Source organism: Pleurodeles waltl, chromosome 1_2 (assembly GCF_031143425.1).
Source record: "Pleurodeles waltl isolate 20211129_DDA chromosome 1_2, aPleWal1.hap1.20221129, whole genome shotgun sequence".
In the NCBI taxonomy this organism is placed as follows: domain Eukaryota; kingdom Metazoa; phylum Chordata; class Amphibia; order Caudata; family Salamandridae; genus Pleurodeles; species Pleurodeles waltl.
The window spans coordinates 1,073,897,289-1,073,925,175 of NC_090437.1; positions in this window are offsets into that span (position 1 = coordinate 1,073,897,289).

Below are 27,887 nucleotides of genomic sequence, written 5' to 3' on the forward strand. Positions count from 1 at the left end.
AGCCAGCTGCTTATTGTAGGTCTTGTCAGACTTGTCAGGCAAGTGGCAAGAGTGGGGGGAAATGCAAAGCTCCCCTCCAACCTTTACCTATAGTCAGTACCCCCTTTGAACGGGTAGGAATTGACATTGTGGGGCCTCTGGACCCCAAGACAGCCATGGGCAACAGGTTCATCCTGGTCTTGGTGGACCATGCCACACGGTACCCAGAAGCCATTCCTCTAAGGATGGTCACTGCCCCCGTGGTGGGACGTGCCTTGATGGGAGTTTTTACCCGCATGGGGTTCCCCAAGGAAGTGGTATCTGATAGAGGTACAAACTTCATATCCACTTATATGAAGTCTCTGTGGAAGGTGTGTGGGGTAACCTACAAGTTCACCACACCTTACCACCCCCAAAGTAATGGTCTGGTTGAGAGATTCAACCGCACCTTGAAAGGCATGATTCAGGGCCTGTCAGAGCCCTCGAGGCGTAAGTGGGACGTCCTCTTGCCATGCCTTCTGTTCGCTTACAGGGAGGTGCCTCAAAAGGGACTTGGCTTTAGCCCCTTTGAGCTCATCTATGGCTACCCTGTGAGGGGACCGCTCAGTCTGGTGAAGGAGGCTTTGGAGAAAGCTCCTAGTAAACCACCCCAGGATGTATTTAGCTACATGCTGGCACTAAGAAACCAGACTGCCCGCTTCAGGAGTCTCGCTCAGGAGAACCTGGAAGCAAGCCAGGAGGATATGAAACGGTGGTACGACCAGAATGCCACTCTGGTTGAGTTTCAGCCTGGACAAAAAGTGTGGGTCATGGCACCAGTGGAGCCTAGGGCTCTCCAAGATAAGTGGACTGGGCCTTTTGAGGTGGTGGAAAGAAAGAGCGAGGTCACCTATCTGGTAGACTTGCAATCCGCCAGGAACCCTTTGAGGGTCCTACATGTCAACCGCCTCAAACCACACTTTGAGCTAACTAAGCTATCCATGCTCCTAGCGACAGATGACGGGGTGGAGGAAGAGAGTGAGCCTCTTCCTGACCTCCTGTCTGCAGGAGAGAAAGATGAGTCTGTGGAGGGAGTGATACTCTTCCCCTCCCTGACTGAGGAACAGCAGAGGGACTGTCGCCACGTGTTGGGACAGTTCGCCTCGCTGTTTTCCCTGATCCCAGGAGTCACACACCTGTGCACACATGATGTGGACACTGGGGACAGTACACCTGTTAAACATAAGGTTTACAGGGTGACTGACAGGGTCAGGGCTTGCATTAAGGAGGAAGTCTCCAAAATGTTAACCCTAGGGGTTATTGAGCACTCCAGCAGTCCTTGGGCCAGCCCAGTGGTATTGGTCCCAAAGGCTGCTGCTCCTGGTGCCACTCCAGAACTTAGGTTCTGTGTGGACTACCGGGGTCTCAATGCAGTCAGCAACACCCCATCCCCCGAGCTGATGAGCTCATTGATCGGTTAGGAGCTGCCAAGTACCTCAGTACGTTTGATTTAACATCTGGGTACTGGCAGATTGCCTTAACTGAGGAGGCAAAGGAGAGGTCAGCATTCTCTACCCCAGATGGGCACTTCCACTTCAACATGATGCCCTTTGGGATGAAGAATGCCCCTGCCACCTTTCAGAGGTTGGTCAACCAGGTGTTGGCAGGACTGGATGAGTTCAGTGCCGCCTACCTGGATGACATTGCTGTGTTTAGTTCCACATGGGAGGAACACCTGCAAAACCTCTGTTGAGTGTTAGAGGCCCTGCAGAAGGCAGGCCTCACTATTAAGGCGAGCAGGTGCCAAATAGGGCAGGGTTCTGTGGTGTACTTAGGACACAAGGTGGGGAGTGGCCAGGTGGCACCCCTACAGCCTAAGAGTGACACGATTCTGGCTTGGGAGCCTCCCAAGACCCAGAATGAAGTGAGAGCCTTTTTAGGTCTCACAGTATATTACAGGAGGTTTGTTAAGGGATATGGTACCATTGTTACCCCCTTAACTGAGTTGACTCCTAAGAAGCAACTCAAGAAAGTGATCTGGACAGAGGCTTGCCAGAACGCTTTTGATGCCCTGAAGGCTGCCATGTGCACAGCACCTGTGCTGAAGGCACCTGACTACTCCAAGGAGTTTGTTGTGAAAACAGACGACTCAGAGCATGGTATTGGAGCAGTACTCTCACAGCTTAATGAAGAGGGCCTAGATCAACCCGTAGCCTTCATTAGCAGGAGGTTACTACCCAGGGAACGTAGGTGGAGTGCCATAGAACGCGAAGCGTTTGCTGTGGTCTGGGCACTGAAGAAGCTAAGACCCTACTTGTTTGGGACTCACTTCCGAGTTCAGACCGACCACAGGCCCCTCAGATGGTTAATGCAGATGAGGGGTGAGAATCCAAAACTGTTGAGGTGGTCCATTTCCCTTCAGGGGATGGACTTTAAGCTGGAACATCGTCCTGGTACAGAACACGCCAATGCTGATGGTCTGTCCATATTCTTCCGCCTTAGTGATGAGAACTCCCATGAGGTTGGGTAGTTGCTCCCCACTTTTAGCTGGGGGGGACACGTGTTAGACTTTTCATCCTTGGCGTGGTCTCCCTTAACTTTTTTCCTCTGTTCCCCAGGTTATTGATGTGTGCTGGACTCTGATTTTGCTGTTTTTATTACTCTGGGCACTTTACCACTGCTAACCAGTGCTAAAGTGCAAGTGCTCCTGTTTAAAATGTGTATGTAATTGGTTCTCCATGATTGGCATATTTGTTTTACTGTTAAGTCCCTAGTAAAGTGCACTAGAGGTGCCCAGGGCCTGTAAATCAAATGTTACTAGTGGGCCTGCAGCACTGGTTGTGCCACCCACACAAGTAACCCTGTAATCATGTCTCAGACCTGCCACTGCAGTGTCTGTGTGTGTAAATGTGCACTGTAAATTCGACTTAGCAAGTGTACCCACTTGCCAGGCCTAAACCTTCCCTTTTCTTACATGTAAGGCACCCCTAAGGTAGGCCCTAGGTAGCCCCAAGGGCAGGGTGCAGTGTATGGTTAAGGTAGGACATATAGCAATGTGTTTTATATGTCCTGACAGTGAAATATTCCTAATTTTGTTTTTCACTGTTGAAAGGCCTGTCCGTCTCATAGGTTAACATGGGGGCTACCTTTAAATCTGATTAAAGTGTAGATTCCCTTTGGGAGCGGATGGACATGTGGAGTTTGGGGTCTCTGAGCTCACAATTTAAAAATACATCTTTTAGTAAAGTTGATTTTAAGATTGTGCGTTTGAAAATGCCACTTTTAGAAAGTGAGCATTTTCTTGCTTATACCATTTCTGTGACTCTGCCTGTTTGTGGATTCCCTGTCTGGGTCAGTTTGACAGTTGGGCTGGCTGCACCTCACACTAGACAGTGACACAAAAGGAGCTGGGGTGTAGTCTGCATTTCCTGATGAGCCACCTGTGCTAGGAGGGAGGGGAGGAGTGGCCACTTACACCTGAAAGGGCTGTGCCTGTCCTCACACAATGCAGTCTCCGACCCCCTGGTGAGTGTCTGGGGCCTGGCCTGGGCAAGGCAGGATTTCACATTCAAAAGAGACTTTACTTTGAAGTAGGCCTACTTCAAAGGAGAAATTGGGTATAAGAAGGGCACCCAAAACCACAGACTTTAGAAACACTTCTGGAACCAAGAGGAACCTCTGCCTGGAGAAGAGCTGAATAGCTGAGGAAGAAGAGCTGCCCCGCCTGTGACTGTGCTTTGTGGAGCTATCCTGCAGTTGCTGCTTCTGCCAGAGTAAGAGGGCAAAGACTGGACTTTGTGTGCCTTCCATCTTGAGAAGAAATCTCCAAGGGCTTGATTTAGAGCTTGCCTCCTGTTGTTTGAAGTCTCAGGGACAGCAAAGACTTCTCTCTGCCAGCACCTGGAGTCTCTGGAGAGACTCCTGCTCTGAAAAGTGGTGCCCTATCCAGTCCCTGGGCCCTTGAAAGGAAAGCTGGTGGAAATCCAAGGAAATCGACTTCGGACGACTCCGGACCGATGCCGCTGCTGAATCCAGGGACGCCGCCTGCACCCGACGCCGTGACCTTCGCTGGAACACAACGCTCTTCGCAGGCCCGACGCCGCTGCAGCCCCGCTGAAGTCCGCGACTTTGTGGATGTCGCCGCACCACGTCGTGACCGATGCCACTCGAAGTGCGCGGATTCAACGCTTCGCACAGACGCCGCGATCCCCCACTTCGCGCATCAACTTGTTTTCACTCTTCACCAAAGGTACTGTACTTGGGGGTCTACACGACTCCGTGTCCGGCGCCGCTGGTGTCGGCTTGTTGGGAACGACTCCGTCACGATGCCGTGTTAAGACCTCATCGAAGCATTTTTGTTTCTAAGCGCTATTTTTGAGTTTAATCTTAAAAAATTCATAGCTTTACTTGTGTATGTTGGATTTTTGTCGTTTTGGTCTTGTTTTGTTTAGATAAAAATTTCCTATTTTTCTAAGCTGGTGTTGTGTCATTTTGTAGTGTTTTCGTTAAGTTACTTTGTGTGTTGGTACAAATACTTTACACCTAGCACTCTGAAGTTAAGCCTACTGCTCTGCCAAGCTACCAAGGGGGTAAGCAGGGGTTAGCTGAGGGTGATTCTCTTTTACCCTGACTAGAGTGAGGGTCCTTTCTTGAACAGGGGGTAACCTGACTGTCAACCAAAGACCCCATTTCTAACAACTCCCACCACTGACTCCCCTACCACCTCCTCCCTCACAGTCACAACACCGCTCACACCTGCAGTCAGCACCTCATCAGTCCCAGATCCTGCCACATGCGCCTCATTGCCACTGTCACCACAATATCAGACCGCCATACATGCACCCCATACACCACATGCACACACACCACTACAATCAACACCCCTACATGCAGCACATTCACCCTACCTGCAGACACCACCCCATCATTCACTCCCACATCCCCCTGCCATCTCCCTTCATCTCCTTCCCCCTTTTCCCAGGACAACTAAACGCTGAAACTCACCCACCCAACAGTCACCCAGCACACACGTCATCTATCCACATACCTGCACCCAAGGCACCTCCACGTACACACCTTTCAACCATACTTCTCCCTCCATTCCCAAATGTCCTCCCATGACCTACCTTGTGCCCCTAAGAAACATTTCCTGACAGAGTTTTCCTTGTTCCCAACCACTGTCCCAGTCCTTGTTCCCCCATTCTCCCTGCTACACTTCCCAGACCCAGCCTTCCATCTCCTAAGCCACCCCTGGTCATCACCATGTCCCTCCTCCACCTAGTACTTCCACCCCCACCAATTCCACAGTTACCCCTCCCAAAGCACAGGCCAAGCCCACTCCCTTCATTTCCAAGGCCAAGCCCAAACCTGCCACCATCCCGGCTAAACCACCCTCTTCCAGAGGCAAGCCCAGACTAAAGAACCCCCCTCCAAGCCCAACCACCCCCACCCCTGATGTGCCAGCATGCCCCATTGATGCCTCTGCCCTGTGGCGGCCAGCACTTTGCAGTCAGGAGTCAAGTTGGGGTGTCATCGGGGCCCAGTGTGCTCGGTGCACTACAGGGCATTTGGACTGGCCCTTGGTCCCCTTGAACATAGTTATCAGTTACAGTTTTTATTTTTTAATGTATCTGCATCACTGCACCGTTGATGTTGATTATTACAACCTTGTCCTGGCTTTCCTTCAACATCTATGTGTGGTGAATGTGCAATTTTGCGTGTGTGTGTTGTGTGTGTGTACTGATAACATTCCCTCCAGTATGTGCTAGGATAGTGTACTTTTGGTGAGTATCCACCATTAAAAGGCTGGCGGAAAGTGGGGTTGTAATCAGCCAGGCTGCACTGAGTTCAGAGACACCCTGACTGGTTACACCCCCGACTGCCATCATCACATCGGAAACAATGTTCCTGGCGTGGACAGCGGCCTTTAGGTGGGTCCACCCACAAAGTTTGTAATTTGGTGTTCGGACCGCCTGGAGTGGGACCGATAGCCGAGATTCTGGTTTTAATGGTAAATATAGTGTACTACAGTGTTTTTATATTTTCATTTTCTATTTTTTAAGTACACTGTGATCCGTTATACAGACTAAGGCGGTCATTACAACATTGGCGGTAAAAGCCGCTTACCGCCGTGCGGAAAATACCGCCAACACACCACAGCTATTATGACCCACAGCACGGAATCCGCCAAAATTCAGACACCCACACAAGTCTGCCACACCAAAGGTCAGTGATAAACTGGTGAAAACAAAACCTCCACTGTCATGCCAACAGAAATACGCCCACACTATCACGACACACTAATCCACGCAGTGGTTTTTCAACCGCGGTATTCCATTGGCGGTACACACCGCCGCTCTCAAAATACACACACATATACAAAACACAGCCACATTGGACAATTCGAAATACACACTCCTGATACACTTACACACACCACTCCCACACACCCATTACAATATAAAACACACACCCACATCACCCACAAACCCCCACAACAAAAAATTCCGAAAGAAGGCCAGAGAGAGAGCACCAGCAAGAACAACAGCATCCACAGGCATACAACACCATCACCCACAGAACTTCCACGCACCTCACACACCACTACATATCAGCACACTTATCACCACACACTCCACCCCACACATCACCTACACCACCCCATGGCACGGCAAAGACACCTCAGGTTCTCGAAGGAGGAGCTCAGGGTCATGGTGGAGGAAATCGTCCGGGTAGAGCCACAGCTATTCGGATCACAGGTGCAGCACACCTCAATTGCAAGGAAGATGAAGCTATGGCGAAGAATAGTGGACAGGGTAAACGCAGTGGGACAGCACCCAAGAAATTGGGAGGACATCAGGAAGAGGTGGAACGACCTACGGGGGAAGGTGCATTCCGTGGTCTCAAGACACCACCTCGCGGTTCAGAGGACTGGCGGCGGACCCCCACCTCCTTCCCCACAACTAACAACATGGGAGGAGCAGGTCTTGGCGATTCTGCATCCTGAGGGCCTTGCAGGAGTAGCTGGAGGAATGGACTCTGGTAAGACAAATCTTAATTATTACATCCCCCACCATACCTGCATGCCATCACATACCCCTACCCTCACCCTCACCCCAGCACCCCAACTCCTCACATATGTCCCAAAATCACAAATCACCCATCCCAACACCAATCCCTGCATGCAACAACAAAGCATGGACACCCATCACTAATGCATGCCCACTGCACATCCCCATACACCCCCCTAAACCACCATCACACAAGGTCCCACACAGGAATGCAAGCACTGGGGTACACAGTCACCAACCTATTGCACACCATGCCACACACAGATGTAATAATCATGCTTTTACACCCCTGCAGGACCCCTACCCAACGTCACCGGACAGGAGGGTCCAGACATGTCCACCCCACCAACAGAAGAGGCCCACAGTGATGACAGCAGCACTGTCCAACTGGATCTAGATGACCAGCCCGGCCCATCGGGGACCTCAGGACAGTCGGTTCCCCTCACCCAGTCACAGGCCACCACAGACCTTCCCCCCTCTGGAAACACCAGCACAGCACCCACCCAGCGGGCCCATACCTCCGTCCCCAGGACTCGTCAATCAGCAGTGTGTCCACCACTACAGGGAACCCAGGATAACCCACCACCCCAACAACAACAGGGACCTGGGGGCAGTGGTAGTGGGCACACGGTCCAGGGGACGGAGGCCCAGGAACACAGGGGAACTGGGAGGGCTCCTGTGCGACAGGGGGCGGACAGGCCAAGCGAACTCACTCTCCACGAAGCCCTCTCCTCCATCATGGGAGCATACCACCACTCCCAGGAGACGATGGCAACGGTACTGGCCAAGTTTCAGGAGACCCAGCGGCAGCAGGAGGAACAGTTTATGGGTTTCAGGGAGGAACTCAGAACCATCAGCTCTACCCTGGGCACCATCGTAGGGGTGCTGAAGGAGGTACTCAACACCAGGAGGGACACTGTGGCACTACAAGGGGCCCCTGAACCTAGCATGGACGATGAACTGCCCACCACCTCCGCCGGTGCTAGTGGACAGGATGCCCCGCACAGGACCACCACACCAGCATCCCACCCCCTGCAGAGGGAGAACCACCCCGCAAATGGTAACTGAGATCCAGGACAAAGACAGAGCACAATGCCAAGACCCCCGCCAAGAAATGAGACCACCCTGATTGTCATCCTACTGTCCCACTTTGTCACCCTATCCATACTTTAACTGCCCCAGCTCCACTTCCTATGCCCATTTGAGCAATGCACCTGTGAGACTAATAGACTGGACTCTGCCATGGACATTCCTCCGCCATCACCCCTCACCATTTCACTAACCCCTCCAATATTGAGCACTTAAATAAACACATTTAAAGCACAAAACAATCTGGAGTCTGTCTGTGATTTCGAAATAGTGTATTAGCAATTACAGTGACAAAATGCTCTTTCAATTGTAATGTCAACATACCTATGTCACACAGCTCTAGTCCATGAGGAATCTAAGCAGATGTCACACAGTGGGACCCACATCTGTGAAATCATAAGGGAAAGTGACAACTCAGTGACCATACACTGGGTGAAAACGACGCACAGTAGAGAGGTAGTAGTGTTAAAGTACATGTAGTAGGCAGGTCTGTACTCTTACCTGTGTCTCACTGGAAATATCGCTGGATCACTGAGTCCCTGTTGTTCATGTCTTCTTCAAGCCAAGTTATGAAGCATACAGCAGGCCACAATGATCTGGCACACCTTCTTTGGTGAGTAGAATAGGGATCCACCTGTCATATGGAGGCACCTGAACCTGGCCTTCAGGAGGCCGAAGGTCCGCTCAATCACCCTCCTAGTTCGCCCATGGGCCTCATTGTAGCGTTCCTCTGCACTTGTCCTGGGATTCCTCACAGGAGTCAGTAGCCATGACAGGTTGGGGTAACCAGAGTCACCTGCAAATGGTGAGCGACAACTGTTAGACACGCACTAACCTGGAGGGATATCCCCACACCCAGACAACCATTCCCACTGACTTGCCTCCAGGTGCTCACCTAATAGCCACACACAGTGCCTCTGGAGTTGACCCATCACATAAGGGATGCTGCTATTCCGCAGGATGTAGGCGTCATGCACTGAGCCAGGGAACTTGGCATTCACATGGGAGATGTACTGGTCTGCCAAACATACCATCTGTACATTCATAGAATGATAACTCTTCCTGTTTCTGTACACTTGTTCACTTCTGTGGGGGGGGACCAAAGCCACATGGGTCCCATCAATGGCACCTATGATGTTGGGGATGTGTCCCAGGGCATAGAAATCCCCTTTCACTGTAGGCAAATCCTCCACATGAGGGAAAACGATGTAGCGCCGCATGTGTTTCAGGAGGGCAGACAACACTCTGGACAATACGTTGGAAAACATAGGCTGGGACATCCCTGATGTTATGGCCGCTGTTGTTTGAAAAGACCCACTTGCAAGGAATGGAGCACTGACAGCACCTGCACTTGAGGGGGGATTCCTGTGGGATGGCGGATTGCTGACATCAGGTCTGGCTCCAACTGGGTACACAGTTCCTGGATTGTGGCACGGTCAAGCCTGTATGTGATAATCAAATGTCGCTCCTCCATTGTCGACAGGTCCACCAACAGTCGGTACACCGGAGGATGCCGCCATCTCCTCACATGTCCCAGCGGACGGTGCCTATGAAGGACAACAGCGAGCACAGAGTCAAACAACTCAGAGGTACGTACCCACAGTTTACCCAGAACACCAATCATACACAAAAGGTGGCCTGTATGTGTGTTGAGTCTAGGCCTAGGTATGTGTGACGCAGTTGGAAATGAAGCCATGTGGGCCCCTGAAATGACAGCTGCCTGACCTGTAAAGTTCGACAATGGGATGTGAGGTAACTGCGCTGGCATTGTACACCGTCGCGGTAGGCAGTCGAAGACCGCGGCGCAATGCTGCATTGGTTAACATTGGACCCTATGGGTCCCAGGAGCCAATGACGATGTACGCCGGCGGTGACGGTATGCACCGCCGCGGACGTGACCGCCATTTTCTATCTGTTCAATCACTCGATACCTGATCTTCGACAGGAGAGGACCTACACTGCAAGTGCTGCTGTGACCTCGGTCTGGAGGAGACAATGGCTCAAGTGTCTGGTGAAAGGGCCCCTGCCTTCACATCGGAGGAGTTGAAGAAGCTGGTGGATGGGGTCCTCCCTCAGTAAACGTTACTGTACGGTCCTCCAGACAAACAGGTAAGTACACAGGGAGCATGTTGCATGGGCTATGCCTGTGTGGAGAGGGCTGGATGTAAGAAGGAAGGGGGGAGAGTGCTGCATGCATGAAAGACGGTGAATGCATGTGCCACATGACAAGGGTAGGGATGGGGGACAATCACTTTGATGGTGCAGTTGGTAATAACTTCCCTTTTTCTCCTGTAGATTTCATGTAGGTCAGCGCCCACCAGAAAAAAGATATTTGGCGTGCCATCGCCAAGGACGTCCGGACCCGGGGGGTCTACCACATACGGATCACCCACTGCCGGAATAGATGGGAGAACATTCGCCGCTGGAGCAAGAAGACGGCGGAGGCTCAGCTGGGGATGGCCTCCCAACGTGGGAGGGGTGCCCGTCGCACCATGCCCCCCTGATGTTCAGGATCCTGGTGGTGGCCTACCCGGAGTTGGATGGGCGTTTGAGGGCATCACAGCAGCCACAAAGGGGTGAGTACAATCTCATTCTCCTGACTTTGCGTGCAGTGGAGGTGTCTGGGTGGGGGAGGTGGGCTGTGGGTTTCCCTGGGCCAGGGCGAGTTCTGTAGGCAAGGCCCCTCCATAAGGCATGCCATGTGGCACCCCAGCCCACCTCTGTAGATTGCCAAGTACACCTAGTCATGCCCCTGTGTCAGCTATGTGTGCAGATGTCGTCCATAGCCTTGTAGGCCATTTCCCAGGAATTGAACAGTGGAGCCCAAGAGCGCGGCGTAGTGCACAGTGCTTCATGGTCTGTCGTGTCCGCCAACGGTAGCGGTAATGCATGCACTCAACATGTCTTTCTTCTGTCTTCCCCCCCTTTTTGTGGTCTCCCTTGTGTGCATTAGCATCATCAGGCGGAGGAGCAGTGGCACCGGAGCACGAGGGAGCTGCATCCCACATGGCCCTGGAGGGCGACACTACGGAGTCTGAATTCACCAGTGGGACGGAGGGCGAGGGGAGCTCCACGGCGGAGACAGGAGCTGACACCAGCGACACGGACTCGTCCTCTGATGGGAACTCCCTTGTGGTGGCGGCAACATCTGTGCCCCCACATCTACAGGTACAGCCACCACCCCCCTACCAGCACCGCCCTCCCAGCAGCCCCTCAGCCTTTGCCCCATGCCCGCTCACCCAGGAGGATGGGCATCACGTTCGCCCCAGGCACCTCAGGCCCTGCCCCAGTCACCCCTGCTGCCCTCAGTGAGGAGGCCATTGACCTCCTCAGGTCCCTCACTGTTGGGCAGTCTACCATTTTGAATGCCATCCAGGGTGTAGAGAGGCAGTTGCAACAGACCAATGCATTCCTGGAGGGCCATCATTCTGGTCAGGCGGCCCTTCAGCAAAAGCCCCGCTGGGCCATGAAGGACCGCCAGCAGCTGAGACCCTGCAATGGAGACCGCCGTCTCAAGCACCGCTGAACGGGGCACCGCCATCTCAAGCACCGCTGAACAGGGCACCGCCGTCTCAAGCACTGCTGCACAGGGCACCGCCATCTCAAGCACCGCTGAACAGGGCACCGCCATCTCAAGCACCGCTGAACAGGGCACAGCCGTCTCAAGCACCGCTGCACAGGGCACCGCCATCTCGCACCGCTGCACAGGGCACCGCCATCTCAAGCACCGCTGCACAGGGCACCACCATCTCAAGCACCGCTGAACAGGGCACCGCCATCTCAAGCACTGCTCGCCCATGAGCGGCAGGGGCACTGACGCAACTGAGTCCGTCACGGGGTGAATGATGCACTCTGGGCACCAGGCCCCCTCCAGAACCAGTGGAGACTGTCATCCACTACCTCTGTCCTTAGCAGGATGAAGCACCCTGGGCACCATGCCCCCTCCAGAACCAGTGGAGAGATCCATCCACTACCTCTGTCCTTAGCAGGATGAAGCACTTTGGGCACCATGCCCCCTCCAGAACCAGTGGAGACTGTCATCCACTTGTGAGACTGTGGCTTTGCACTCCCCAGGATTGAACAGTGGGCAACCCACCCATTGTAGAGACTTGTGAGACTGTGGCTTTGCACTCCCCAGGATTGAACAGTGGGCAACCCACCCACTGTAGAGACTTGTGAGACTGTGGCTTTGAACTCCCCAGGATTGAACGTTGGGCACCCCACCCACTGTAGAGACTTGTGAGACTGTGGCTTTGCACTCCCCAGGATGAAACGGTGGGCAACCCACCCACTGTAGAGACTTGTGAGACTGTGGCTTTGCACTCCCCAGGATGGAACAGTGGGCAACCCACCCACTTGTGAGACTTGTGAGACTGTGGCTTTGCACTCCCCAGGACTGAACAGTGGGCAAGCCACCCACTGTAGAGACTTGAGAGACTGTGGCTTTGCACTCCCCAGGATTGAACAGTGGGCATGTGTCCCTCTCGTGGATTTGGCGTCGTGCACTCAAGCGGCTGAGGTGCCCCCCTTTCCCTCCCCCTGAGGTGCCTGTTTAGTTGCTCTCTGATGCCCCTGCAGTGTTCTCTCTGTCATGGTCCGGGATCTTGTGTGGGCCTCGCCCATACCGTGTGGTCCCAGTGTTCCACGGACTTTCTTAGGGCACTACCTGGACTACTATGCTTGGTATATATTTTGTACATGGTATATATATATATATATTTCTGCCTACTTGCTTTTAATATATTACAATGGTTACACTCATTTTCTATTGTCTTTGCATTCTTCCGGGGAGTTTGGGGGGTGTAACTGTAATGTATTGATATGCATTAGTGTGTGTGTTGTAGTGGGTAAGGGTGGGGGTGGGGGTGTTGCGTGTGTGTGTCCCTGTTTTTTGCCTCCCCCCTCCCCTGTGTCGTAGGTGCAGTACTGACCGTGGTCTTCACCACCGGCGTTCGTGCTCCTGGTAGAGGAACAGGAAGACTATTGCATGTAGAATTTGGATTTCCGGGTCCATGGCGTCCTCGTTCCTCGTAGGGTGTGTAGAGGTGAGCGTTTTCCCTTCGGGATTCCTGTTTCCGCCGTGTTTTTATCCACGGTGAATCCGTCCCGGAAAAGGTGGCGGATTGGCCTGTCATAATAGTGTGGTCGGTACATTGTCTCCAGCCTGTCTGTTGGCTGTGACCGCCGCGCTGTTTGTTTGTACCGCCAGGGCGGTCGGAGTGTTAAAATGGCTGTCTTTGTTGGCGGTTTCGGCCACGGTCGTAATTGCAATTTGTTTACCGCCGTCGTGTTGGCGGTCTTACCGCAGCTTTAACACTGACCACCAGGGTTGTAATGACCACCTAAGTTTAAAATTAAGCAAAAAATTATATGTGTAAAAACACTTTACTACATTATTTTCCCACTTAAATATAATCTAGTAGTGTTTTTATAATGTTCTATATATTTTTTTTTAAATCTTTTGGAAATATATTAGTAAAATGAAGTGTAGTACAGTATAGTTTTAATTTTGCGACATATTTATTTTTGCCTATGTAGTAGCGTGGTACTTTGAAAACGTGTTTTTAAAATTAATTAAAAAATACAAATAATTATCCTTACCTACTACAATAATAATAATAATAATAATAATAATAATAATAGCAATATGATTAATAAGAACAAGAATAAGAATGGTAATAGGTATGAAAAAAATATAAAGCCTACTACTTACCTATATCTGAGGTCCTAAACAAGAACACAGCCTATGTGCAATAAAAACAACATGGTTACCTTTTACTTTTGTAAAGGCAGCCCTATCCAATTATATACTTCCTTTTCTTCAGCATGTACTGTGTGTCACGAGCGTATCTATTGCAAATCTTCACAGAAGCAGAATGACGCCCTGAACCCAATGCTTCTCTAAAGATCTCACTCCCCAACTATATTCTTATGTGGAGACTAAAACTCTTGGAGGGGAAATGTGTTAGGGATGAAAGAGGAGACTGCCTTGTCCTCTACTCTGTGCTCGGCTTGAAACCGGAACTCTTAAGAATTAATTCTGTCTCTCTCAGAATACTTGGTTACTGCAACAGTTGATTCAGAAGAACAAATGCATGACTTCTCCAGAAAGGCTTCTGTCTTTCAAAATTTCCTCAGTACAGTGTGCCACTTCAGAGGCTATGTGCACACTACACATCACTCAGCAGTCCACAAGAGCTCCTCCAGCCGCAACACTGGAGCGGCAACCTTGACTCTCAACGGCTGCCATTTTGCAAGCCCTCCTCTTCCAGGAAACTCACCATTACAAAGTCTGCAGATTGTGCAGGTGTAGCCAACTTCGAATAATCCCCAAAATCTGGAGAGGGAGAGCCGTAGAAACTGACGATTTCCCGTATAGTGCCCCTCCAAAAGGATGGCTTTCCCCATTGAGGCTTGTAGGGGTATTGACGATGAAAGGCTTTAACCAGTCTTGGAGCATGGACTTCAATTTACGGTTCCCAAGATCTTTCCTCAGGGCTGTAACCCTTCCAGTCTATTAAATAGTCTAGTTTTCCTCTAACATTTTTAGAATCTAGAATAATTTTCACCACAAATTCTTCACCTCCTTCAGTTTGTATCTGTTTGGGTGGTGATTTTCCTTGTAACCTGACAATGTCTTCTTCAGCAAAGATATATAAAATACTAGATGGATTTTGAGTTGGGAAGGCAACTTAAGCCTACATGTCACTGGATTTATTTTATTCTCAACTATGTAAGGACCTATGAAACAAGGTTGGAACTTTCATTTCCCTTTTAGCCTAAAATTATTTGCACTTCAGTAGGTAACTCCTGAATGGTCTCTAAATATTGTACCAAATCCTTAACTGCAGGAACAGAAATCTCATTAGTGCTGACTGTGCTATTCTGGTGCCTACTGTGATTTAAGAAAAACAGCGTGTAGCATGTGGAATTGTTCTTGGGATTGTTGTGCGCAAATGTGGCTGCCCAAAGGAGATATGGCCAGTCCCCTTCTTGTTCTAAAAGGAATAGCACAAGTACTGTTCTAGCTCCTGAATAACCCTCTCATATTGCCCATCTGTCTCTGGGTGATAACTAGTTGGTTATCCAGTCTCTATATTTAATCCAAGGGTGAAAGCTGTCCAGGAATTGGGAGCCCCTGACGGAGATTTTGATTTTAGGTTCCCCATGGGCTCAGACTATATGGACACTGAATAATTGATCCAACTCCTTAGCACTTGGTACGTGCTTTAATGCAACAAAATGGGCCACATTTGAAAAGGTATCCACCATGACCAAGATAGTGTTGTACCCTTGACTAGAGGGTAAGTCAACAATTAGATCCATGGTAATGGTTTAGACAAGAATGAGGGGGAATTGGTAATTGTTGTAAAAGCCCATGCATAGCTTGTCTAGTTGATTTTCCCTGTGCATAAATTCCACAGCTGGCCACATATTGCTTGATATCGTCTCTCAGCCAGGTACCCAAAATTGTCTCTTAGTCAATTCTTCAGTTTTCTCAATGCCTTTGTGACGTGCCATAGGATTATCATGACAATCATACAGCACCTTTTTTCTCAACTCTGGAGTGGGCTGATACAATGCTCCATCATGGTACGGCAATAGGTTTAAAATTTCTCATGAAGGATTCTCATCCACCCACTTCTGCATCTCTTCTAAGGTAAGTGCCTTTTTAATTTCTTCGTCTAAGGGCTCTCTAAACACTGTTCCCACTATCTTTGATTCTGGAATTATTTTTTTATCTTTGATAAGCACCTTCTGTCCTTCAGTGTTTATTCTTGACAAGGCATCTGCTTTCCTATTTTTGTTTACAGGATGTTAAGTGATTACAAAGTTGTAATCCGCAAAATAGAGTGACCATCAAAGTTGTCTAAGAGTAAGAGTTCTTACAGACTTTAGAAATTATGAATTCTTGTGGTCAGTAAACACTGTTACTGTGTGTTTAGCTCCAAGCAGGTAGTGTCTTCATTCTTTAAATGCATCTTTTATAGCTAACAATTCCTTTTCAGTGATCGTATTTACTTCGCCTGTTAACAGCTTGCGAGATCTATCAGCCACTGGATGCAGCTGACTGGTCTTTTTGTGTCTCTGTTATAAAATTCTCTCAATTGCCAAATTGGAAACATCTGTCTCCAGATGAAATGGTTCTGAAGGTTCAGCATGCAGCAGAATAGGGGCAGAAGTAAAATTCTTCAAAGATTGAAAAGATTCCTCAGCTTCTGTTGACCAGACAAATGGAACTCCTTTTCTCAACAATCGCGTGAGTGGAACAACCTTTTGGGAAAGTTCTTGAATGAACCTTCTGTAGAAGTTGGCAAACCCAATAAAACTTTGAATTTCCTTCACTGATGTTGGGGACGGCCAATTGACTACTGCATTGAACTTTTGTTCATCCATGGTAATACCCTCTGGGGAAAGAATAAACCCCAGGAGATCTACTTTTCGAACATTGAAGGCACATTTCTCTAGCTTCACATACAGATGGTTTTCTCTTAAACATTCTAACACGCCCCTCACATGCTTGTGGTGCTCTTGCTCTGAGGCTGAGTAAATCAAAAAATCATCTATGTAAACTATGGCCCATTTATCTATATCTATATCTATGAATCATTGATAACGTGTTGAAAGGCAGTGGGAGTGTTGCACAAGCCATATATCATGAATTCATACTCAAAGATGCCATACTTATTTCTAAAAGCTGTTTTCCATTCATCTCCTTCATGGATACAATTAAGGTGATACGCTCCTCTCAAGTCCAGTTTCATATATACCTTAGCCCCATTTACTTGGTCAAGAAGGACTGAAATTAGTGCTATCTGTTTTTAATGGTTATCTGATTCAAGGATCTATAGTCAATACAAGTTCTCAAATCTCCTTCTTCCTTTTTTGGGCACAAAGAATAGGGGATGAATAAATGCACTCTTTAAGTTCTTTAGAATATACTCCTTCAGATGTTCATTTTCCTTTTCTGTTAAGGCATAGATTCTGCTACAAGTGAGTTTAGCCCCTGGTTCCAATTCTATTTTGCAGTTGTATGTGTGATGAGGAGGTAATTTCTCTGCCTCTACTTCATTGAATACATCTTCAAAATCTTGATATTCCTCGGGATTTTTTCCAGTGCGTATCATGCAAATAACTAAACCAGCTTCACATAAACCAAGGGCTGGACAAGATCGTCTGGATGATGAAACTTCACTGTAACAATTTCTTGTGCAGTAGTCTGAATTCATTTCTACACACCTCTCTTTCCATTTTAGGGTGGGAGTGTGCTCGGTGAGCCATGGAAGTCTCAAAATAATTTGGAACTGAGGAGCGTCTATCAAATGAAATTGCAAGATTTCTCGATGCCTTTCACTACAAATGAGGTCCACTCATTCAGTATGACTTACTATTGGACCAGAGGTGAGGTTTAGTCCATCTAGTGCTCTTACAGCTTCACTTCTTGCCTTTCGTGAGGCTCTCAAACCAATCTTGACAGTAAATTTTAAATTGCAAAAGTTCCCTGTGGTGCGTGAATCTATCATTACTAAAACATTGAGTAGGATTCTATCCCTAAATTTTAACATCATGGATAAGGTAAGATTGGGAGTAGAAGACTGCAAGGTATTGGCCAACGGATGAATCTTTTGAGTTGTGTCTTTGATAGCACTCACCAATCCATCTCCTCCTACTGGTGGTGCTGCAAGTCTTTCCTTCTGTGATTGCTTCAGTTTCTTGGAACAGATCTTCACAAAATGACCTCTTGCTCCACAATACATACAAATGTTATTTACTCTCCTCATTTCTTTCCCTTCCTTAGAAGGAGTTCCCCTGACTGTACCTGTCTACATTGTTTCCACCCCAGAACCACTTGCTGAAGTTCTTGAGCTCTTTGTCTTCATTCAATCAAATCTAGGAGTACTTGGATGAATATCTCTCTTCTTCCATCCTCTCTTTTCTGTTTGCCTATAGTCTTTTTCCAGAATTAAGGCCCTAATTTCAACATTGGGGGTAAAATCCCCCTACCGCTATGGCAACGGCCGCCAAAAGACCGTCGCCGTGGCTACCTGCCGTCCGCCATATTATGACCACAGCCGGTTTTCCACCACAAGAATTGTGGAAATCCAGCTGTGGCCATATCGGCGGATGGTGGAAAGGTGGCGCTGCTACCATCTGCAGCGCCACACCAGTAGACCGCTGCCAGCTGTATTATGACAAATAATACTGCCTGCCGGTGTTCTGCTGGCGGTAGCAGCGCCCTGTCCCGTCCCGTCTCCTGCCGGAGGATCCCCTTGATCCAGGAAAGTCGGGTCTCCGATAGGGGAGGAGGGTGGGGGGGATGTTGTGTGTGTGAGTTTGGGTGTGTGAATGTATGTGTGTGCATGAATGCGGGTGTGTGTTGGGTGTTGAATGCATGTGAGCACGTACAGATGGGTGAGTGCATGTATGTTGTGAAATGTGAATGCGTGTCTGTGGATGTTTGGAAGTGTGTGCGGATGTGTCTGTGATTGAATGTATGCATGTGTGTATGTATGTGTGAATGTGTGTGTGTATGCGTGTGTGTGAAGGTGGCGTTGATGTTGGAGGGCATGGAGAGGTGGGGGTAACTGGAGAGCTGGGGGGGAGACCCCTATCAGTGACAGGAAAGGAATTCCCCGTCACTGATATGGCCTACCGCCATGGTTTTCGTGGTGTCACGAACGCCACAAAAACCATGGAGGTAGGCGGGGTCATAATCCAACAGGCGGCACAAAAGCAGCTGCCGGGCTGGAGATTGATATCTCCAGCCCGGCTGCTGTTACCACCGTGGCAGTCGGAGTGGTACATTGGCGGGTTGTCTTCAGCCAACCCTCCAATGTCATAATGTGGTGGTAAGTACTGCCAGCCTGTTGGCGGTACTTACTGCCACATCATCACCGACTGCTGGGGTCGTAATGATCCCCTAAATCTATTAATGCTGAAATCTCTGTGGGTCGATTCGGAATCTGGGATAAGGTGCTCTTGAGCTCGTATTTTAACCCTCTATAAAACAAAGCCACCCTCTTTTCTTCTAGAAAAGTGATCTTGACTATCAGCTTGTTGGACTGTGCTAGGTAAGTCACCAGCTCCTTATTACCCTGCCGCAGTTCCAACAATTAGATATCAGTGTCTTAGGAGATTCTATTTCTATCAAAAATCCGAAGGAACTCCTTCTTGAATTCTTCAAAAATAGAAAGAATGGGTGAATCCTTAGACACTAGTGGCATGGACCAGGCAGCGGCATCTCCACAAGAATAAGATAACATGAAGGTCACTAGGGATTGTGCATCAGGGAAAATCGCCGGTGCAGTGAACATTGGATTAGGAAAATGTAAGCCTTTTGGGGGTCTCCATTAAAACGTTCTGGGGGGGGGGAATGGAATCACAGGGGACAAGAGGTGAGCTTCCTGAGTTGTATTTCTAGGATTTAGCATGGGTGCGGAACTCTGACCTTCTAGTGAAGGGCTTGGAGCACTAAATCCCAAAAAGTACCCAGCCAACTTAGTAGTTAATTCTGTGGTTTCTTTTCTGGACTCCGCTAAATCGTACCTAAAGCTTTTATTCTCCTCTCTAGCTGATATTAATTCTTTTCGGATAATTTCGAGAATTCCTCCCGGATTTTTATAATCTAATCCTTCAGCCAGTCTGCTCAGGTGATTAATTTATATTGGGCACTTCACTCTGTTTACGAGTGGTATCTATTGCAAATCTTCACAGAAGCAGAATGACTCCTTGAACCCAAGTTCTCAGTCCCCAACTATATTCTTATCTGGAGACTAAAAAACTCTTAGAGGAAAAAGGGGTTGGGGATGAAAGAAGAGACTGCCTTGTCCTCTATTCTGTGCTCATCTATCACTTAGTCTGTTGTTTTTGAGGACTCAGTGGTTATGTTAATCGAGCTGTAAGATAAAGCAAAACAGTAATACTCTCTCTCTCACTAAGTCCCACCTTCTCTATTCCTTTTAACTAGGATTAATCTTTTCTCTATAGAGGGGCCTTTTTGTGTGACCTACCTCAGTGTAGAGAGGCATTAGCTTATCTTGTGTGTTTGCAATTAATGATAAAAATTGCAACAACATTTTACTTGTGGATATTTTGGGTATGAGATTATACAGCTTCTGTTTTCATGTTCTTTTCCTCTTCTTCATCATACTGGATTTGATTGAAAATGAGTATTGTAGGAGAAAACCTGTTCTTCACAATTTTCACATTATGGAAAACGAATGTTCTTGAAATAACTACTCTTCCTGCTCTTCGCAGTTTTCTCATGACTTAATCAAATGTTCTTGAAAATACTGCTCTTCTTGTTCTTTACAGTTTTCTTATGACTAAAATGATTGTTCTGGAAATAACTGCTCTTTCTGTTCTTTACAGTTTTTTTTCTGACTAAAACAAATGTTCTAGGAATTACTGCTCTTCACCTTTTGTATATGACAAAAAACGAGTGTTCTTGAAATGACTGCTCTTCCTGCTCTGTACAGTTTTCTCAGGAAGAAACGAATGCTCTAGGAATAACTGCTCTTCACTATTTTTAATATGACAGAAAATGAATGTTCTTGAAAATACTGTTCTTCCTGCTCTTTATTATTTTCTCATGACTAAAACAAATGTTCCAGGAAGTAAAGATTTCTATGGCTTGAAACTGGAACTCTTCATTCTTTGTTTTAGAATACTTGCGTGACTGCAGCAACTCAGGAAAACAAATGCACAACTTCTCCACAAAAGCTTCTGTCTCTCAAAACCTCCTCAGTGAAGTGTGCCGCTTCAGATGCTACGCGTGCACTTCACATCACTCAGCTGTGCACAAGAGCTCCTCCTGCTGCAAGACTAGAGTGGCAACCTTGACTCTTAGTGGCTGCCATTTTGCGAGCCCTCCGCTTCCAGTAAACTTTCCATAATGAAGTCTACAGATTGTGCGGATGTCGCTAACTTCGAAGAACCTCCGAAACCTGGAGAGGGGGAGCCAGAGAAACCGAGGATTTTCTGACACTGTGATAGGTGGACGGGTATCCTGTCCGGTGTATTACGCTTTACATAGGATATTATGGAGTCAAAATAGGGAGGATGGGATATCTGTCACACTTGTGATGGAGTAATCCCCTCCACCAAACTCTAAATCAGGCCCTAAATTTTTATGCCTTATAACTTACCAACTACTGGACCAAATAACTTACAATAACAAAAAGAATCATGTACACACAATAGTATATATGTCTGCCAAATTGAATTGAACTCTCTTCAGCCTTATTTACGGTACAACAGAATACAAATTTCAAGAAAAATGCATTAGTGGAAAAACATGTTCCCCCCTTTTCCTTTGCTCATCCTTCACAAATCACTACAAAACTTTGCATCAAATGCCTTTATAGAACAACCAATAGCAAGAGGTCTACAAAGATTTGTGGAAATTCATCAAATGAGGGCAAAGTTATTACATATGAAAAATCAGAGAAATTCCTATGCCTGAAAATTCACTTTAACTACTGAGTGGCCAATTTATTTGTAGTTAGGACCTAGGAAAAATGTTTTTGCTTTGCTAGTAACGTTGGCGCTGTTTGACAAATCTGCCCAAAAGTTTCAAAGCTAGTTTGACATTCACTTCAGCTGCTGCTTGGAAAGTTTCAGGGTTATTCATTAAGTGGAGGCCAAGAAATGGTGGGAGTACCAAAATGAGTTCCCCATTCAATCTCCCATAGGGATTTTAGAACTGACTAGAGCCTGAACCACTGGACGGAATTACACCAAATTTGCCAGAAAGCTAGATCTTTGTTCAGAAAGATCCCTTTTTGTAATTTGGTGTAAATCTGTTCAGGAGTTTAGAAGTTACTAATGAAAAAAGATGTATGTATATGTAAGGATGTGGCTCTACCATGGAACAACATCCGAAAACCCGTGGATCCACGTGCCAGCAGCAATGCAGTAATTGGCTGGCCATAATCTAAGAGAAAAGTCGTGGCTACCATTTTAAGTATCAGGACTTGGTCCCGGGAGAAAGAACTAAACTGAAAAGTGATAGAAAGCATCAGGATAGAGGAACCCTGATCCCATGGGACCATTACAAGGGCCTGTGAGGTCCTAAAAAATGATGTTTTTATTGGGGTGCACGAGTATCTGCATATCCTCTGCTGTGCTTAGTCCAGCTCCCCATTTGAATTCACAACAGATCTGTGGATCCAGACATCATTTACAAACACAGACACCTACTCACAGACCCACACAACCACTCACACACCCATTCACACATCCATAAAGCCATTCACACACCCGTTCACACATCCACAAAACCACTCAAACACCCACTGATAAATCCACACAACCACTCACACACCCATTTGCAGACCCACACAAGCACTCACATACCCACTCACACATTCACACACCCACTTACACACCCAAACAGCCACTCACACACCCACTTACAGGCCATAGTCATACATACACCTACTCACATATACACTTACATACTCATGCACCCACTTACACACCCATACAACTACTCACACAGCCATGCACACACTCATACAGCCACTCATATCTCCACTAATTGAACCATAAATCCACTCACACACCCACACAGCTAATCACACACCCACTCACATACTCAAACACGTACTCACACACACCCACACAGTCACTGATACATCCACTCAGTGACCCAGAGAACCAGTCTCATACTCACTCACAGTCCCACACAGGCACTCAGACACCCACTCACAAACTCTCACATCCACGTATTCACCCACAAAACCATTCAAACACTCATACAGCCATGTACACACCCACACAGTCACGCATACACCCACTCATAGACCCTCACTGCCAATTATACACCCTGTCATACACCCATGCAGCAAACCCACTGACACACCAACTCACACATCCCTACAGCCACTGAAATACCATTGAGAGACCCACACAGTCAATTATACAACCACTCATACACCCAACACACACTCACATGTCTACTTACACAACCACTCACACACAGATGCAGAGACCCAGAAAACACTCACCCACCCATACAGCCACTAATGCATCCACTCAGAGACTCAGAGAACCACTTGCATGCCCACTCACAGACCCACATAGGCACTCACACACCATCTCACACACTCACACACCCACTTACACATTCACTCATACTCATACAACCACTCAAACACCTGTTGCAGGTATCCATACAGCCACTCATGCTCCCACCTGCAATCCAAGAAAATTACTCACACACACATTCACAGATTCATACCACCACTTGCACACCCTCTCATACATCCATCACACATATCCACTTACATACCCACACAACTACTTACATACTGACTCAAAGGCCCAGAAAACACTCACACAACCACACAGGCATTCACACACCCACTCACACACCATTACACTGATACATCCACTCAGAGACCCAGAGAACCCTCACAAACCCACTCACAGGCTCAGACAGCCATGTACACACCCAGATAGCCACTTACAAACCCATTCATAGACCCACACAGATACTTACATACCCTCTCACATAGCCATACATCAACCACTGACACACCAGCTCATGCAGCCCATACAGCCATTGACACACCACTCAGAGACCCAAATAGCCACTTACACACCCACTCATACCCACCATACAATCACAAGTCCACTTATGCACCCAAACAACCACTCACGCACTGACTCAGAGACCCAGAAAACACTCACACACCCAGTCACACATCCATACTGCCACTCACATAACCAATCATGCAGCCATACAACAACTCACACACTTACTTACATACCTGCACAACCACATATACACCCACTTGCAGACCCACACACATACTCACACACCCAATACACAGTCACTTGCATACCCATACAACCAGTCACAAACCATTCAGACACACAGTAAACCACTTGAACACCCAATTCATGCACTCAAAGTCCCAGAGAACCACTCACACACCTACTCACAGACCCATAGAGGCAATCTTGCAGACCCACAGAGGCACTCATACACTTGCAACCAGAAAACCGCTCGAACACCCAATTCACACATCCATACAGTCACTCACACACTCACTTACAAACCCAGAGAACCACTCACATACCCATTAATAGACCCACACAAACACTAACACACCCACTCACACATCTACTATACACTCAAACACCCAGGTACACACCCAACCAACCACTCACACACCTACTCGCACATCTGTATAATCACATATGCACCAACTTGCAGACCCACACACCCAGTGATATACCCACTCACATACCCACTCATAGACTCACAGAACCACTTACACATCCACACAACCTACTCACACACCTACTCGCACACCATACACTCACTCACAGATCAAGGCAACTACTTGCACATCAACACAGACACTAGACATGTATTCACACACCCACACAGTCACTTAGACAGCTGCTCACACACCCACACACAGTCAATGATACAGTTATAACAATTACAGTAGAATGTGTTTGTATTAAATGTGTTGGTTTATTGTATTGAATGTGTGCTTTTGGATGGGAACAGATCCACAGATCCATTGCATAACCACCTGTAACATAGCCAGTTGACCCCTTATTTAGCCAGGGATCTGCAGCAGATCCAAGGATCCAAGTGGGAAATTAAAAAAAGGATGTGAAACCAAAAAGAACCAGTGTTTGAGAACAGGACTGGCTCTTTTGTGTTTATGGTGTGCAGATGATAATTACACATAGAACAGGAAGCAGTCTTTAAAGTTATTTCTAAACCCCTTGTTGCCTCCATCTGTCAAATGGACTCTGTCTTTTCAATATATTCTGGCCATGTAAAAGCGTACGTTATCATGGTATATAGAGCCCATGTTGTGGTCTTGCAGAAACAGCTACATTAACATGTTTCCTAGATTTATCTGTTTCCTGACAATATAGGGTTGACCACTGCCACTTCTCTCTTTGGAAGATGTTGATGAACACCAAGGTGGTATATGGAAAAAGTGACACTAACTTCCCAAAGATATCCTTCATTAGGATTTCCCGTCCTACCCCAGTGACTGCTCCTACGTCATTGCCTCCACTGTGCACAATTATGAGGTCTGGATGTTGGTAATCCATAATGCTTTCAATCAAAGGCAGCAATTGATGTCACTTTTACCCTCTATGGACAAAACAAGTAACATATATAATAGATAAACCTAGGTCTCTGTCAAAGCCACTCTTTCTAGGATAGTCTCTGGCCACAAAACACACAGCTATAGCCCACAATTCTGACTCCAACCATTTTGGAGACAAGCAGGAATATCACACAAGAGAAGGCTGCATTAGAATGAGGACGTTTTGTAGATGAAAGGCAGATAAAATGGAAGACAGCAAGTAAAATATAAAAGAACAAGTTTGATTGGATGGTGGAGATGGGCAGGAAACTAAAATTAGGTAGTCACTTTAGGAAAAAGAAGTAACTAACTCTTGGATTGGCTTTGGGACAATAACAATAAAGTTATGCTGTTTGGGATATGTTTGGAATTGCAAACAGTCAACCACACACCTGCTACAGGTAATGTGAGGCTAGAATGTTGTTGAGAGAAAGTCTTGTGAACATTTGAAATGATGTTAGTCAGAAGCTATTGGAAATGTGGTTACTTTGGAAATGGAGGTAAAAGAAGAGTGTGGGGGAAGTGAACAAAAGAGACTCCAGTGTGAAACTGAAAGGCAGACTGGTGTAGAAAAATTGCTCAGTAGGGAGTGTATTTTTTGTAGCTGACAATATTTTACAAAATAAAATATAAATGAAAAACATTGATAGCAGATCATTGAATTCATTTAAGAGTCATCGTGTGGAACCAGAGACCACAAAAAGGGGCTGCACTGAGTTCCACAATGAATCCTCATGAAAAACCCTACTAATTTGGGCTTCTTTACAGGAAATATGGAAAGGGTTAACAAATAGTGACTGTTTAGAAGTGGTATAACACAAATAAAGGATGAAAGGAAGTCTGTCATTTGCTAAGTACAGGAGTATGAGTAAAAGTATAGTGGTAAGAGTACTCCTTATTGGTACTTTTTCACTGAGAGGAGCATTGCCATATTTCTGACTTGTGATTTACAGTGGAAAACAGATATTAAAATAAAATTGCCAATCAGCAAAGGAATTTTACAGATATGTTAATTAGGTTGTACTAGAAAAAATAATATAAAAAAAAACTATGCATCTATATAAGCTGAAAGAAAATGTGTTGCTTCTTGGCACTACATTAAGAGGCAAAATGGAAGGGAGGTTAGATAAAAAGATTGACTAAAAATAGGAGGAAGAGTAATAGCAATACTGAAGATATAAATGTTTTATTAAGCCAGTATGAATGACTGTGTTTAAAATTAGATGTGGGCACCTACTTATATCATGTAGGCACATATTTATGGGAAAATGACAGAGCACGACGCTGCATTAAAATTGGCAGCGCCGCGCTCTGTCATTTTCACAACAAAGGGATGCGCCGTATTAAAGAGAATATGGCATACCCCTGTGTTGTCCCCAGCTCTGGCACTAAATTTAGCTGCCAACGCAGGCATCCTTGCACCATCATGCAACGATGGGTGTGATTGCATGTGTGCGGAAAGGTGTCCCTTCCCACATATAAACAATCACTAATGACGCTTTGGCACTTCTATGCATACTGCAGAATGCAGCACACACAGAAGTGCCAAAGCGTCATTTTCGAATGATTGTTTATGTGCAGGAAGGAACACCTTCCCGCACATAAACAATAATTTCTGGCATTTTGCTCTTTCTATGCGTGCTGCAGAATGCAGCACCCATAGAAGAAGCAAAAAATGAGGAGGAATACAAATATTCCTCCTTGTTGTGCCTTGCTAACACCATCCTTGGGGTGGCGTTCGATTTTGGTGCTGCCTCAGGTTTTGAAACCTTGTAAATCTCAGGCAGCATCAAAATGCAATGGGTGTTGCTGTGGCACACCCACAGCAACACTCGCTGCACGCTCCTCTGATGCAGATAACTGGCTCAGAGGGTCCCATATTTACAAGGAGGTGTAAAGCAACAAAAAAAATTGTTATACCTCCTTCTAAATATGGAGCAGAGGTAAGTGCCACTGGAGCGTCATGTAAAGTGATGCTCCAGTGAATCTAGGGACTCATAAATATGCCCAAAGTTTAATAGTATATAATGTGTACCCACACACACAGGCAGGTACTTACACACACAGTTACACTACCAAAAAAGTACTTGTGTACCCACCACTTTTATAGTCAGACTGTGACTGACATATGCAGTCACACAGCCATAAAAACATTCACACATCCATTTACTCACCTATACATCCACATACAGTCATTCACATACCCATACAGGCACTGTCACACTCACTCACTCACACACTGAAACAGCTATTCATGTGCCTAGTACTCAAAGAGTTAGTTACACACACACTTACATACCCATACACCCGGTCACCCCCCCATACAGACACTCACATACCTATTTACAAAAGCATAAAGCCACGAAGACAGTAACCGAGCCACTTACTTGTCCACTCATACACATATGTATCCACCGCTGACAGATCCACTTACACACAGTTACACGCCCAAACATCCACTATCACAGACAGTTACCAATCCATACAACCACTTACATACCCATTTAGACACCCATACAGTCACTAACAAACACAGTCACACAGGTACTTGCACATTCAGTGACATACTCACAGAGGCATTGCTACCCTCACTCACACATCTACTCAACCACTCACACATCCAGTCACCCACCTGTGCAGA